We start from the raw sequence: 12,739 nt of genomic DNA, 5'->3' as shown, positions 1-12,739 counted from the left end.
GAAAGAGAAATCAGGTATTTAAGGCATCTAATGTCTGAAAGAAAACAGAATAAATGCAGAGAGGATTCAGGGAATTGTTGAAAATTAAGAAAGAACTAAAAGTTTTAAAAAGATTTTTTTTAAGGAATCAGGAGCCATGAAGTCTGAAGGAAAATGGATACTCCCTAATGGGAGAGAAATGCTGAATAAAGTGATAATGAGGCAAATATTAACTGTTTTACATCAAAAGAGTCATTGGGAAGTGCAAGCAATGTGTGATGTTGTGCTAAGAAAGTATGTCTGTGTAGGAATATACACTTTAGGGAAGCACATATGTAGAGGATGTACCACATGTCAAAAGGTAAATAAAAAGGTCTTCTGTAACCCATCTAGAGGGGGACGGGAGCCAGGGCTTTGACCTTTCCAAAATATACAGGTAGACTTTACTGAGTTACTTGTTTGTTCTAATTGACCATGTGACTGGATGGGTGTAAAGCTTTACTGCAAGGGTTAAAGCAGGCCTTAGAGATTGAGTGGGATTTTCACAGCCCCTGGCACCCCTCCTCTTCTGGGAAGGTGGAACGAATGAATCAGACATTAAAGAAGCAATTAACTAAACTAGTGTTAGAAACCCAACTTCCTTGGGTAAAATGCTTACTCCTACAGGTTTAAACAGCACCAAGAAAGGATACAGGAATTTTACCATATGAGATGCTGTTCAGATTGCCCTATCTGGGCAGAAGGGATGAGATACCACAATTCAAAACAAGAGAGTTTTCTTAAGAACTGTATTCTGGGGTTGTCCTCTTCTTTGTCATTTCTCAGGACCTGTGGGTTGTTGGCTCAAACCCCACCTTTGGAATTCCCCATTCACCACCATCACCCAGGAAACCGGGTCCTGGTTTGGACCTGGAAAGAGTCAACCCCGGCCTGAATGGGAAGGACAATTACTAACCACTGAAACAGCTGCAAGAACTGTGGAAAAAGGTTCGACTCACTATACTCGAGTGAAGGCATCCGTTGACGCTAGTACCTGGGAAGCTGTTCCTACAAAAGACTTGTTGGAAGTTGAAATTGAAAAATCTCATAGTGGACTCTGAGCAAGATAAGAGCTTACAATTGTAAACTAACCTTTTATTTTCACAGGTAACTAACGACTGTGACTTGTGATTGAGAGAAAGAACAGACCTATAGTGAATTGCAGTGCTCCCAAGGGGGGGTTGTTATAGTAGTAGTGTACATCTTACTTTTTGTATCAATAATTATTTGGAAACCTAAGGTTTAAAAATGATGACAGGGAAAAATTGATTACTAATTTTGTTTTTAGTGATTCTAGGCCTCAGAGAAGGCCTTGGTCAATTGGCAACTTGGAAAAGGCATGACCAGATAATAGCAAAAACGGGATACCCCATCAAAATATGGGTGACTGTGACAGAGGTTTATGTACCACAATCTGTCACGTTTGATGTTTGTGAGGTGTTAGCTTGTGGAGATTTAAATGCCCAACGACAATTGAGCAGAGAGAACAAATAACTGGGAGAGACCCAACAGCCAGATTGAGAATAGCTGTATGGAAACTATCCTCTATTGCCATCAGAGAAAGGGAGAAACTCAAGGAGAAAACAGGAGAGAAAACAGGAGGCCCTCTGAAATGTGGCAGTTCAAACATTTGAGATTCAAACAGGGTATGGGGATGTGAATGCCTGGATAGAATGGGTCAAATATACTGTCCAGAGTCTCAACCGTAGCAACTGCTATGCTTGTGCCTCGGGATGACTGATTGCCCAGATAGTGCCCTTCCCATGGGGGTGGACCGAAGACTCCCAAGGGATGCGATGTATGACTGCATTGTACCAAGAAAAGACTGCCTGGGGAAATGAGGCCTGTAAGTCTCTCTTTGCTGTTCCTTGCATGATAACAATATCACGGTTCCCCCTGCATTCTCTACAGCTATAGGTAGCCATACAGCTTGCCTCTCACGGCAGGGTGTGAGTGCTACCTGGCATCTGGGAGAATTTGCCTTGTGCTACCAAGGACTTGATGGGAAACTGCTCAAGACTAGAGATCCCCAGGGCAGATCTCTGGTGGTACGGTGGAGGGAAGATCTTACGGTCCACCCTACCATCTAATTGGGAAGGCACTTGTGCACTTGTTCAATTAGCTATACCCTTCACCCTGGCATTTGAAAGAGAAACATCACAAATACCCAGAGGAAGTAAAAGAGGCTTAGGAATATCATTTGATGATAGAGTATACATAGATTCTATGGGGGTACCTAGAGGAGTTGCAGATGAACATAAAGCCAGAAATCAAATTGCTGCAGGGTTTGAGTCACTGTTCTGGTGGGTAACAATCAATAAAAATGCGGATTGGATTAATTATTTCTATTATAATCAGCAGAGATTCATCAATTATACCAAGGATGCAATGAGAGGAATCGCTGAACAACTAGATGCCATCAGCAAAATGGCTTGGGAAAACAGGATAGCATTAGATATGATGCTCGCAGAGGAAGGAGGTGTGTTTGTGTGTGTAATACTGAGCAACCATTGTTGCACTCTTATACCCAACAATAGTGTCCCAGATGGCTCGGTAACAAGAGCATTGCAAGGGCTTACCACCCTTGCCAGTGAATTGGCAAAAAAAAAATAAAAATAAAAATAAAAAAAAAAAATAGGCATATTTGCAACATTGATCGTAGTTGTAGGAGTTTTGACAGCCATTGGTTGCTGCATTATCCCCTGTGTAAGAGGACTAGTACAGTGGTTAACTGAAACCGCACTATTGAAACAAATGACCATGGAGCTACCACCTTACTCAGATAAGGAGATAATGAGGAGATGGAAAGCAAAGAAGAAGAAGTCTATCAAATTGCACCTTAGAGAAAGGTTTTGCAAAAATCAACAGTTTATAAAAAAAAAGAAAAGGGGGGAATTGTGGGAATAGAAATGTTGTTTTTGCAGAGTTACATTGTTTAGAAGGAGGGAATGTGGTACTGAGATATGCTTACAGTGATAAGAAAGTTTAGCAGGCGACCTAGTAAAATGCAGACAACCAGTCTCCTTAGGACAATTAGGTGAAAATCACGGTGTCAAGTCAAGTCAGATAAGTGAAGAAACATTACCACTTCAAACAGTAAAAATGTCAAAAGAAATTTGAAATTTAACAGGCCGGCAACTGAAGGCCATGCATTGTTTGTGAAGCATCAGATAGATTGTGAACCTGGATTACCCACTCAGTGGGGAAACAGGGGAGGGTCCTGCCATCAAAAGGTATATAAACTGTGTTTTGGAACTAGTAGATGCGCTCTCTCCTGCTTGTGGGGCGCCCGCCATTGCAATCGCGAATAAATTACTACTTCACTGAGATCCTCGCCTGAGCCTAAGTTATTGGCTACGGAGTGTTTCTCACATGCTGCACCCCCAGCCTGCCCGCTGGCAGGACAGAGCAAGAAGATGAAAAGTCCTTGCCTTGGTGTAAGCACTGCTCTGCAACAATTAAAACATCAGCATGTTATCAGCACTCTTCTCATCCTAAGCCAAAACACAGATACCAGCTACTAGGAAGAAAATTAACTCTATCCTAACTGAAACCAGGACATCACTGTCACGTACAACTGAAACACAAATCACGTTCTACAGTAAAAAAAGATTACTCTGAAGCTGTCAGTGAACATGACCAGACGCTGGGGGGATGCAAACCCATGGCTGGGATACCACACAGGCCTTCCCATGGGGCAGCAGCAATGTGCTGAGCACGCAGGAGGTAGGTCCAGTGACTCGTCTGCCTTCTCTACAAAGTGCTTCGGTTTCTCTCCTTCCTCCTGCAAAGCTCACGGTGATATGGCAGGCTTCTAGGATAGGAGCCAGTGGAAGCACACAGTCTCTTGACACACAAATTCTGGCCACCATGAGGGAAGCTAGCTTAAGGATATAATTGCTGCTCCTTTCTGCAATTGCCAGAGTGTGACAGCAGATAAGCAAGTGCATTTCCCATCTCCTAGGTATGCACTCAAAACACCAGTAACAGTGTTTTGCTCTGTAATTGGGCTGGAAATAGGAAACAGGCATTTTGATTTTTACAGAGCTAAAGTACATGCTGCCCAGGCTCTGTCAAAACCAACCTACATGGGAAAGCTTACCTTGCCTCACCTCGCAGGGGTGTCTGCAGCAGTGCAGCAACGCTGGCAAGGCAAAGTGCCATTTCTTGTCTAGACTAGTCAAGTCCTGAGGGGCATCCCAACTATGCTTAGAGCCTGTGGCCTACATGTTGATCTCTGCCCCATGCTCACATGATGGCAAATACAGCCCAGTAGCTCAGGGCTCATGAAAAAATCAACCTTTCTGCAGGCTTACTGCATTTGTTAGAAGACTGTGCCAAACTCATGCTTGCAGTTGGATTTAAAGGGTCTCAATTAGGGATAAATAAGAAACACAAGCCATGAAACTTCACCTGGTATCTTCTCAGGTACTTGGAAGACTGTGTGTGGCAAAGTTTTTGCAAGTAAATTGCCTCCAGTCTTTGGAGCTCAGCACTGCTCCAGTTCAGCAGGGCCATGTATGTCAATACCTGCCTCTCATTTACTGCCTCTTGTTTGCTGTGTGCAAGGTAAGCAACTTTGTTGTCCCCACCCCAGTAAGTAAGGGTGACATGAGACCTGATCTGATACGTGAATTCAGCAAGTGGCTGTCCCGTGGTAGCAGTCGTGAGAGGTCTATGAGAAGAGCATGTTTATTATGGTGGCCTCGTTCTCTTTTGTCAGGGGGCTGGTGGGCTTTGTGAATCCCAAGGGAAGAGGCGTGCCTGCGTGCAGCCCTGGACTGGATCTCTCCCATATCTGCCACTTTTACTGAGGTGGGTCAATTTTTTTTGTTGGTTGGCAGGTGCCTCACTGCACTGCTCTCAATTGCTTTTAAGGGTCAGTGGTAGCTCACCACACTTCGTGAGGAAAGATGGGGCTCCAATGAGTTATGCCAAGCTAGGCACTGCAATACTGCATGTTAGTATCATCTGCAAGGCTGCCTGAAATGTTTTTTAATGTTGAAGTTCAGAGTGGAATGCATGGCATCTGGAGCAGAAAGGTTTCAGTAGCTCTCGAGACGGATTGTAGAGCACACAGCAGCTTTTACAACCTGCAAGTAGGATTACTTCAGCTGTCTCCAGCTTGTACCAGAAGTTTCACACCACTGTGTCAAAGGACAGATATAGATTACATCAAAGCTGCAGCAAGAGAAGCTGCTTGTGGTTGCATCAATATGAGCCAGCCACGTCTCTTTCAATGCCTGAGGATTAATGGCCATTTTAATGGAAGCCTTGGATTAATGTAAATGCCATCACCTTGTAACCAAGACAGTATTGCTTTGTGGTATTTCTGCAAAGCTACCTTTTGCTTTAATAATCTGGATTTTGGAATTGCAGTACCTCCTTTAAATATGATTTTCCACCCCTGTGGGTCCTCGAGTATGTTCCTAATCATGTTCGACCTGTCAGCTGCTATCTTCAATGCGGTTGCTGGCATTTAACCATGTAATAAATGACTGAGTCCCAAATAGGATTGCAATTAAAGTTTACAATTTATTAAATGAATAGAGGCAAGCAAACAGTGCTGGGTGCGCTGGGAGTCTCCGCTCCACCAAGACGCACACCTATTACATCAGGTGGCTGGTTTTTATGCTCCTAGGCTAATACATATTCAGCACCACTTTTGGAAAAGGCAGGGTTATTATAATTAGTTTCCCAGGAACCGAATCATCCCACAGATGCATGCGTATCAGTCTCTGGTGGTCCCTCTGGGGGGTCACTCATACTGAGGGCTCGTAGTCTTCCTCCCAGGCTTTGTCCTTCAGTCATTCTTCAGCTTCCCCCCCCCTCTTAATTTGTTGATCTCTTAGCCCGGATATCAGAGACCTGTACAGCGCCCCATGCAAAAGTCAGCAGTTTTTGAAAACTCCTTTGTTCTCTTATCCCCTAGACCCGAGTCTCAAGGTTTACCCTCCAAACACTCTACTGACATGAATTGCTAGACCATTCTTTTGCAAGGTACAGGAAGTATATACATTAACCACTCTGTTTCTCTTAGACTTGCGGTTATACAAGGATACGTGAGAGAGAAGGTCACATTTCATCATGCGGCTCTAGCATCGTTCTATATTGACACGAATCAGATGAACAGATTTCACAACCGGCGTTCTATTTATGGAGAAAGCGGCTGCCAAACGGGAAGGAAAATCTCGCGCTCGTTGTTTTGTTACTGAAGTAACTCGCCCTGCAGTCAGCATAACAACCTTGTGAAAGACTGGTTGTTAGGACCCTGGAACGACCTGGGGAATGCGCACATCCCAACCGCTCGGACGCTGTTTTTCCCAGCACGCCTGGTGCAGACCGCGAGGAGGAGCTGTGCGGGCCCGTTCCGCCGGCGCGCACACAGGTACGGCAGCGCGCCGGGGCCACCGCGGCACCGGGGAGCGGCCCGGGCTGGGCCTCCAGCGGCTGCCCGGCCCCGCTGAGCACTGCCGGCCGCCGCCGGTCCCCGGCCCCGCCGCCTCAGGTGCCCGTCGAGGCGGGGGGCAACGAACGGCGCGGCCTCGCTCGCCCGGCCCGGAGGCCAGGACCGCGGCCCCCGCGGGCCGTGCCGAGCTCCCCGAGCCCGGTGGGGGCAGGGCGCGGGCGCCTTGTCCGGGGGAGCCGGCTCCAGGCTGAGGGGAGGGGCCGCGGCGGCACGGGCCGGGCCGGGCCGGGCCCTGCGGCAGGCTCAAGGCTGCGGCTCCTCCCCGTGACCCGGACCGGCCGGCTGCGGGCTGCGCTCGCTCCGGGCCGGCCTCGGGAGGTGAGCGGGCGGCGCGGCGGGGGGAGGGCGCCCGGGGGTCTCCGGGGTTGGCGCGGGGCCGGGGGTCGCAGCGTGCCGGGGCCCAGCGGGCGGAGCAGGCCCGCGGTGCCGGCTGCGGTCAGAGCCACCGGCCTGGGCGTCTGCGGCGCGGCCCTGACCGGAACGGGGGCTCCTGGCGCCCAGAAGGGCGGCCCGAAGCCTCGGTTTCGGCAGTTCCACTCTTTAATTCTTTCCTCGTAAGTGTTATTGTGCTGATGCATATTAAATCGCCCGGGTCTGACTGCAGAGGTGTAGAAAAGCAGGCGCCCTGTTAGCGCAGCTTTGTCTTCTTATCTTTTCAGCATGCTCAGCTCTCCCTTGCTCTGCTCACCTGACGCCTCTCCAGGTGATAACACTTAAGCCCGTCTGTGCATTATCCCCTCTGCCCAGGACACATCTTTACATGCCTGTGTTCATGAGGGTTGGGCGGAGCACAGTTTCCACCTGGTATTTCTGTGCAGGCAAAAGCAGTATGGATAAATGTGACAGGGCTGGCAGAGGTGTTCTTTTGCCATTAGAAGATTGTTTATGGAGAACAGCTGAGAGACTTGTGAAGTGACTGGGATTAATTTTCTTTGCAGAACCACCCATTTATCCAGGTGCAGGCTGTATGGCTGGTGAGGCAGTGCTTAGAAGAGCAGTTACGTGGAGTTGTAGGCCATACAACTCTGCAGCAACTCCACATTCAGTTTCACTACGTCTGCTTTGGCTTTGTGAGTATTTCTGTGTTTTGTTGGGATGAAACATGCCACTATAGCTGCAGAGCAAAGCTTTTATATATATTTTTGTCCTGGTTTCAGTTAGAACAGAGTTAATTTTCTTCCTAGTAGCTGGTAGAATGCTATGTTTTGGCTTAGGATGAGAAGAGTGTTGATAACACCACGATGTTTTGATTGTTGCAGAGCAGTGCTTACACCAAGCCAAGGACATCTCAGCTTCTCGCTCTGTCCTGCCAATGGGCAGGCTGGGGGTGCAGCAAGAGCTGGGAGGGGACAGACCCAGGACAGGTGACCCAAACTAGCCAAAGGGGTATTCCATCCCATCTGGGGTCATGCTAAACAATATATAGGAGTGGCTAGCCAGGGGAGGGGGGGGCGGACTGCTCAGGGTTAGGCTGGGCATCAGTCAGCGAGTGGTGAGCAATTGCATTGTGCATCACTTGTTTGTACACATTATTATTAGTAGTACTATTATCATCATTGTATTATTATTATTATTATTATTATTATTATTATTTTATTATTTTATTTTCCTGTCTTATTAAACTGTCTTTATCTCAACTCATGGGCTTCACTTTCCATTTCTCTCCCCCATCCCAGAGAGGGAGGGGGGAGGGCTGTGTGGTGTTTAGCTGCCAGCCAGGTTAAACCATGACAATTTTTTAAACCAGATCAGTTTTTATGTAAATTTTCATTAGATTTAATGTTGTATTTAGCTCTATAAATATTTAATTATTGGCGTCTGTGTATTGAGTTAGTTGAGCAGCATCCTCATTTCGGCTAGGATAGAGTTAATTTTCCTCCTAGTAGCTGGTATGGTGCTGTGTTTGGGATTTAGGATGAGAGTAATGTCGATATCACACTCAAATTTTATTTGTTGCAAGCAGCACTTACATCAAGCCAAGGAAAGAAAGACTACAATAAGTTGATACAGAAAGACTATGATAAATTGTCTGTATGATCATATAGCTAAGCAGGAAAGCTGTGCTCTGATTCTGAGGACACTCATGTGGAACAGTCTTGTATTTTGCTGTGTGTAATCCTAGGATGCATTTAATTTCACTGAGGGGATTTGTAGTAAACCTGCTGCCTTATTCCTTGTATTAATTAAGAACATAAACTAAGTAATAATTACCAAGAATTCCAGCAGCACTAACTTTTTTTTTCTGAGAAATGATGGTGGAACAGCTATATGAAACAAGATTGCCGATTGTTGCTAGGAATCCACTCATTGAGTTGCTTTTGAGGCTGGTGTGAAATATTTTCTTAAAGGGGTTGTCAGTAGATCAGTTTGTATTTGGTAAGCTTGTAAGCATTTGAATCTTTTGTTTGCTTGTGTCGCTTCTCTCTGGGTTTAAGGATCAGACTGTGCTGTTGGAAATGGGCTTCCAGGGTAAGGTAAGTCTGATAAGTCAGTCTGTGAGGATTTGTTTGTGCAGTAGCAGTAATACAGGTTTCCTCTTAGGCTAAGGATTTGAAAGGACAGCTAATATAAATATTAGCCTACTGAGAAATTAATCGCATTAAGCTGCAGGATTTCACGTTTGCTTGAGAAAATTGTGTTGAACATCTTGCAAATCCATAAAAGTGTAATCACTGCTAGTGAGAGTGGTGGCAGTTAAGGTGTGGATTTGGTGTGTGTGTTTTTTTTTTTTTTTTTTTTTTTTTGAGCAGTTTGGTTTCTCTTGTGTCAGCGCCATGCCATATCAGTGGCGTGAGGCTATGCTGGTAGCATGTCCCTGACTCAGTTTGTCAAGGCATGCAAGAGGGCCTCCTGAGGCTGACTTAAGCACATTGCTCCAGTGTTCTTCGCACAGCCCACCAGTTTTGTGTTCCTTAGTCTGACAGCAAAACAGTGGGGGCTATGTGGCCATCACCTCTGTGAAACTCTGTTACTGCATCCTAGTTGATAGAATCATAGAATATTCTGAGTTGGAAGGGACCCATAAGGATCATCAAGTCCAACTCTTGGCACCACGCAGGTCTACCCCAAATTTTAGACCACGTGACTAAGTGCACAGTCCAATCACTTCTTAAATTCAGACAGGCTTGGTGCAGTGACTACTTCCCTGGGGAGCCTGTTCCAGTGTGTGACCACCCTTTTGGTGAAGAACCTCCTCCTGATGTCTAGCCTAAACCTCCACTGCCTCAGCTTAACACAGTTCCTGCAGGTTCTATCATGGGTAATTAAGGAGAATAGGTCATCTGTCTCTCCAGTCCCCCTTGCGAGGAAGTTGTAGACTGCGATAAGGTCCCCCCTCAGCCGCCTCTTTTCCAGGCTGAACAGACCAAGTGACCTCAGCTGCTCCTCATATGTCTTCCCCTCTAGGCCCTTCACCATCTTCGTCGCCCTCCTCTGGACACTCTCCAATGGTTTAATGTCCTTCTTGTACTGTGGCGCAGAGTAGAGCGGGACAATCCCTTTCCTTGACCGACTAGCGATGCTGTGCTTGATGCACCCCAGGATACAGTTGGCCCTCCTGGCTGCCAGGGCACGCTGCTGGCTCATATTCAGCTTGCTGTCAACCACAACCCCCAGATCCCTCTCTGTGGGGCTGCTCTCCAGCATCTTGTCGCCCAGTCTGTACGTATAGCCAGGGTTGCCCTGTCCCAGGTGCAGGACCTGGCACTTGCTCTTGTTAAAATTCATGTGGTTGGTGATCACCCAGCTCTTCAATCTGTCCAGATGTCTTTGCAAGGCCTTTCCACCCTCATCCAAGTCCACAACTCCTCCAAGTTTGATGTTGTCGGCAAATTTGCTCGAAACACCTAGTCCTACATGCAAATCCTTTAAAAAAAAACATTGAAGAGGACTGGCCCTAAAATGGAGCCTTGAGGGACCCCACTAGTGACCATCTGTCAACCTTATGTGGCCCTTTTTATCACAACCTTTTAAGCCCTGCCCGTTAGCCAATTTCTCACCCATTCTCTGGGTGAGCAGTTGGCCCTCTGAATAGTGAGCAATAGTTCTTTGAATCACATAGCCATGTGAAGATTTTGGTATGTGGCTAACGGGACTAGGAAAGTTGGCTCCTGTTGCTCTGAAATATGTCTAAAGTAGAAGACAATTAGGTTCTTTTACTTAAGGGGATTTGAGGGACTTTTTTTTTTTCATTGTATGATAAAGATGGATCAAAACATAGTAATTACTGAGGCAGTGAATGGGTACTGTGGTTATTTAATTTTTCCCCAAGGAGCTAGTGCTTATTTTAAAAAACATGAAGGCAAAACGTTTCTTCCAATACAGAAGCTAAAGGGCTTCTATTGTCTAGCAGAACAGTGTAGCCATTGTGTTGTAGTGATCGGTAATGTAATTTACCTCCCATCAGCGGGAGGGAATGGATGTAGTGCTATCTGTAAGTAGGCATGGTCTCAGTTCTTTTCTTAACAAGTGCTACCAAGCTGCAGTCACTGCTTCCGAGCCTGCATGATTACTGAGTGGCTTCAGATCAGGAGCTGAAAGGGGTTGAACAGCAAAGTTGTAGCCCTGCCTTGAGGTGTGTCAGTGAATAACACACAGGAAACTGGCGCTGTGGTCATGTGCATTGTAGGATCCGTGGGTAAACAACATTCACCCATGGATCTAAATACTTGGCATACTGTGTAGGTCTCCAAAATGAGATTTATGATACCTTTCATCTGTAATAAGAATGTATAAAGATAAGTGTCTTGGGAAAAAAAAAAAAGCTGTAAAAAAATTCTTACTGAAGAGTGGCACGGGAAGAATGCTAAGCAGAGTCAAGTGTTGCCAGTTAAAGCATTTGTTTTGTTCAAGTCATTTATCATTCAATTGGTGTGCATTGGGAGAGGGGACAGTACTGTAAATATTTGGTACTCTGTGGTAAATTAAGTCATTTGGTAATGAAACACAGAGGTCGTGTAGAAGGAATTGGATGGATACGAGGCTCTTATTTCCAATACGTGTCAGTTTAGAACATGGCAAATAAATGCCTCCTGACATGCAGAGTGCTACAGCAAGATACTTAATGCAATAAGTTACCACATACTGTTGAAGCAGTATAGTCTTCCAGAGCATGTTACTGAGAGCTGGAAAGGATGCTATGTCCACTTGTTAGCACTTATGGTGCTTATGACCTAGACTAGGACTATTATTATCATTAGTTCTGATATTCTACCACCTGCAGTTATCCAATCCTAAATGACATTATGGTTCAATCTACCATTGTTGTTCGGGAATCTGAGTATTTACAGTTTGAGCAGGACAAGGAGGAAAGACTGTCAGGAACGTGGAATTTTCTATGTCTCCGCTGCCGTGAGCTGTAGCACAGTTTGTTTGTGGAACAGCGGCTGCTACCGCTTCACATTCTTGGCTGGTGAATCTGAAGTGCTGATGTGGCCTGGTTCTGCTTTTGGTCTAGGCCCCACATGATACTGCAGCCTGTTTTAATTTGGCTTAAAGGACCTCTTTTAGGTGGACTAAGACAAACATGCACAGACTTCCCTCTGCCTTCCTCTTCCCTAAAGTTGCAGAAGAAATGAAAGGTGATAAAGGGCCTTTCAGATATAACAGTGATTCCAAGCCCGTGACTGTTCCCATGCTGAAAAATGCCTGCTTTGGTTGGAAAGACAAAGGTTAGTTAGTGCAATGTGGAAGCATAAGTCCTTTACTCAACTGTAGCTGCTGTACTTTTCAACCTAGTCACAGCATCCCTTGTGAAAAGCATGCTTAAAATGCATACTTCTTTGTTAACAGGTGTAACATGTGGTGTCCATTGAACCAACCTGGTAATACTACAGCAATAGGGAAGTGTTCTGGCAGCACAGTTCATTCTGAGTAATGTTACCCTATGGCCTGTGCCTCATCAGAGAGGACAAGGAATGACTTCTCAGGCAGTGAGTGTTGTCCTGGTAGGTGTGCTCCTCTGGACTGCCTAGCTGAGAAGAACAGGGCTTGCAGCTGTGGGTGCTGGCTGATGGTAGTGGTGACAGCCTCTGCCTTCTTCAGCAGCTCTCTGTGCCTCCAACAGTCTCCTACGCAAGGACAGCTGGCCTGGGCCAGCCGGATTGTGCCAGCGGGCATGGTCTGGTCAACCTTTTGTTGCCCCTCTCCTTGAAGCAGGGCTGACCTGCTTTTTCCTGTCCGTAGGGTAGTGTGACTGAGGAGAGCTCTTGTGTGAGAATTGGGCAAGGAAGAGACATATGAAGGTGCTGGTGG

The 12,739-nt window shown here is 46.2% G+C and overlaps 1 protein-coding gene across 11 annotated transcripts in view; it reads left to right on the top strand.

Annotated features, from left to right (window-relative positions):
• LOC101793955 (sodium/potassium/calcium exchanger 3) overlaps positions 1 to 12,739 on the top strand; it is a 303,296-nt gene that overhangs the window by 208,261 nt on the left and 82,296 nt on the right. Inside the window, exons 1-2 of one of the 11 annotated variants that reach the window (XM_027453147.3) lie at positions 5,758 to 6,406; positions 7,426 to 7,557. The exons of 5 other annotated variants lie outside the window; for them this stretch is intronic. The gene's annotated coding sequence lies outside the window, so the exon portion shown is untranslated. Of the gene's footprint in view, positions 1 to 5,757; positions 6,806 to 7,425; positions 7,558 to 12,739 lie in introns of those variants that run through there. 5 more of the 11 variants (XM_072035183.1, XM_038177284.1, XM_027453150.2 and 2 more) reach the window with 5 other exon arrangements.

This window comes from Anas platyrhynchos, chromosome 3 (genome assembly GCF_047663525.1).
Source record: "Anas platyrhynchos isolate ZD024472 breed Pekin duck chromosome 3, IASCAAS_PekinDuck_T2T, whole genome shotgun sequence".
NCBI lineage: Eukaryota > Metazoa > Chordata > Aves > Anseriformes > Anatidae > Anas > Anas platyrhynchos.
This window is presented reverse-complemented; position numbering and strand designations above follow the sequence as displayed.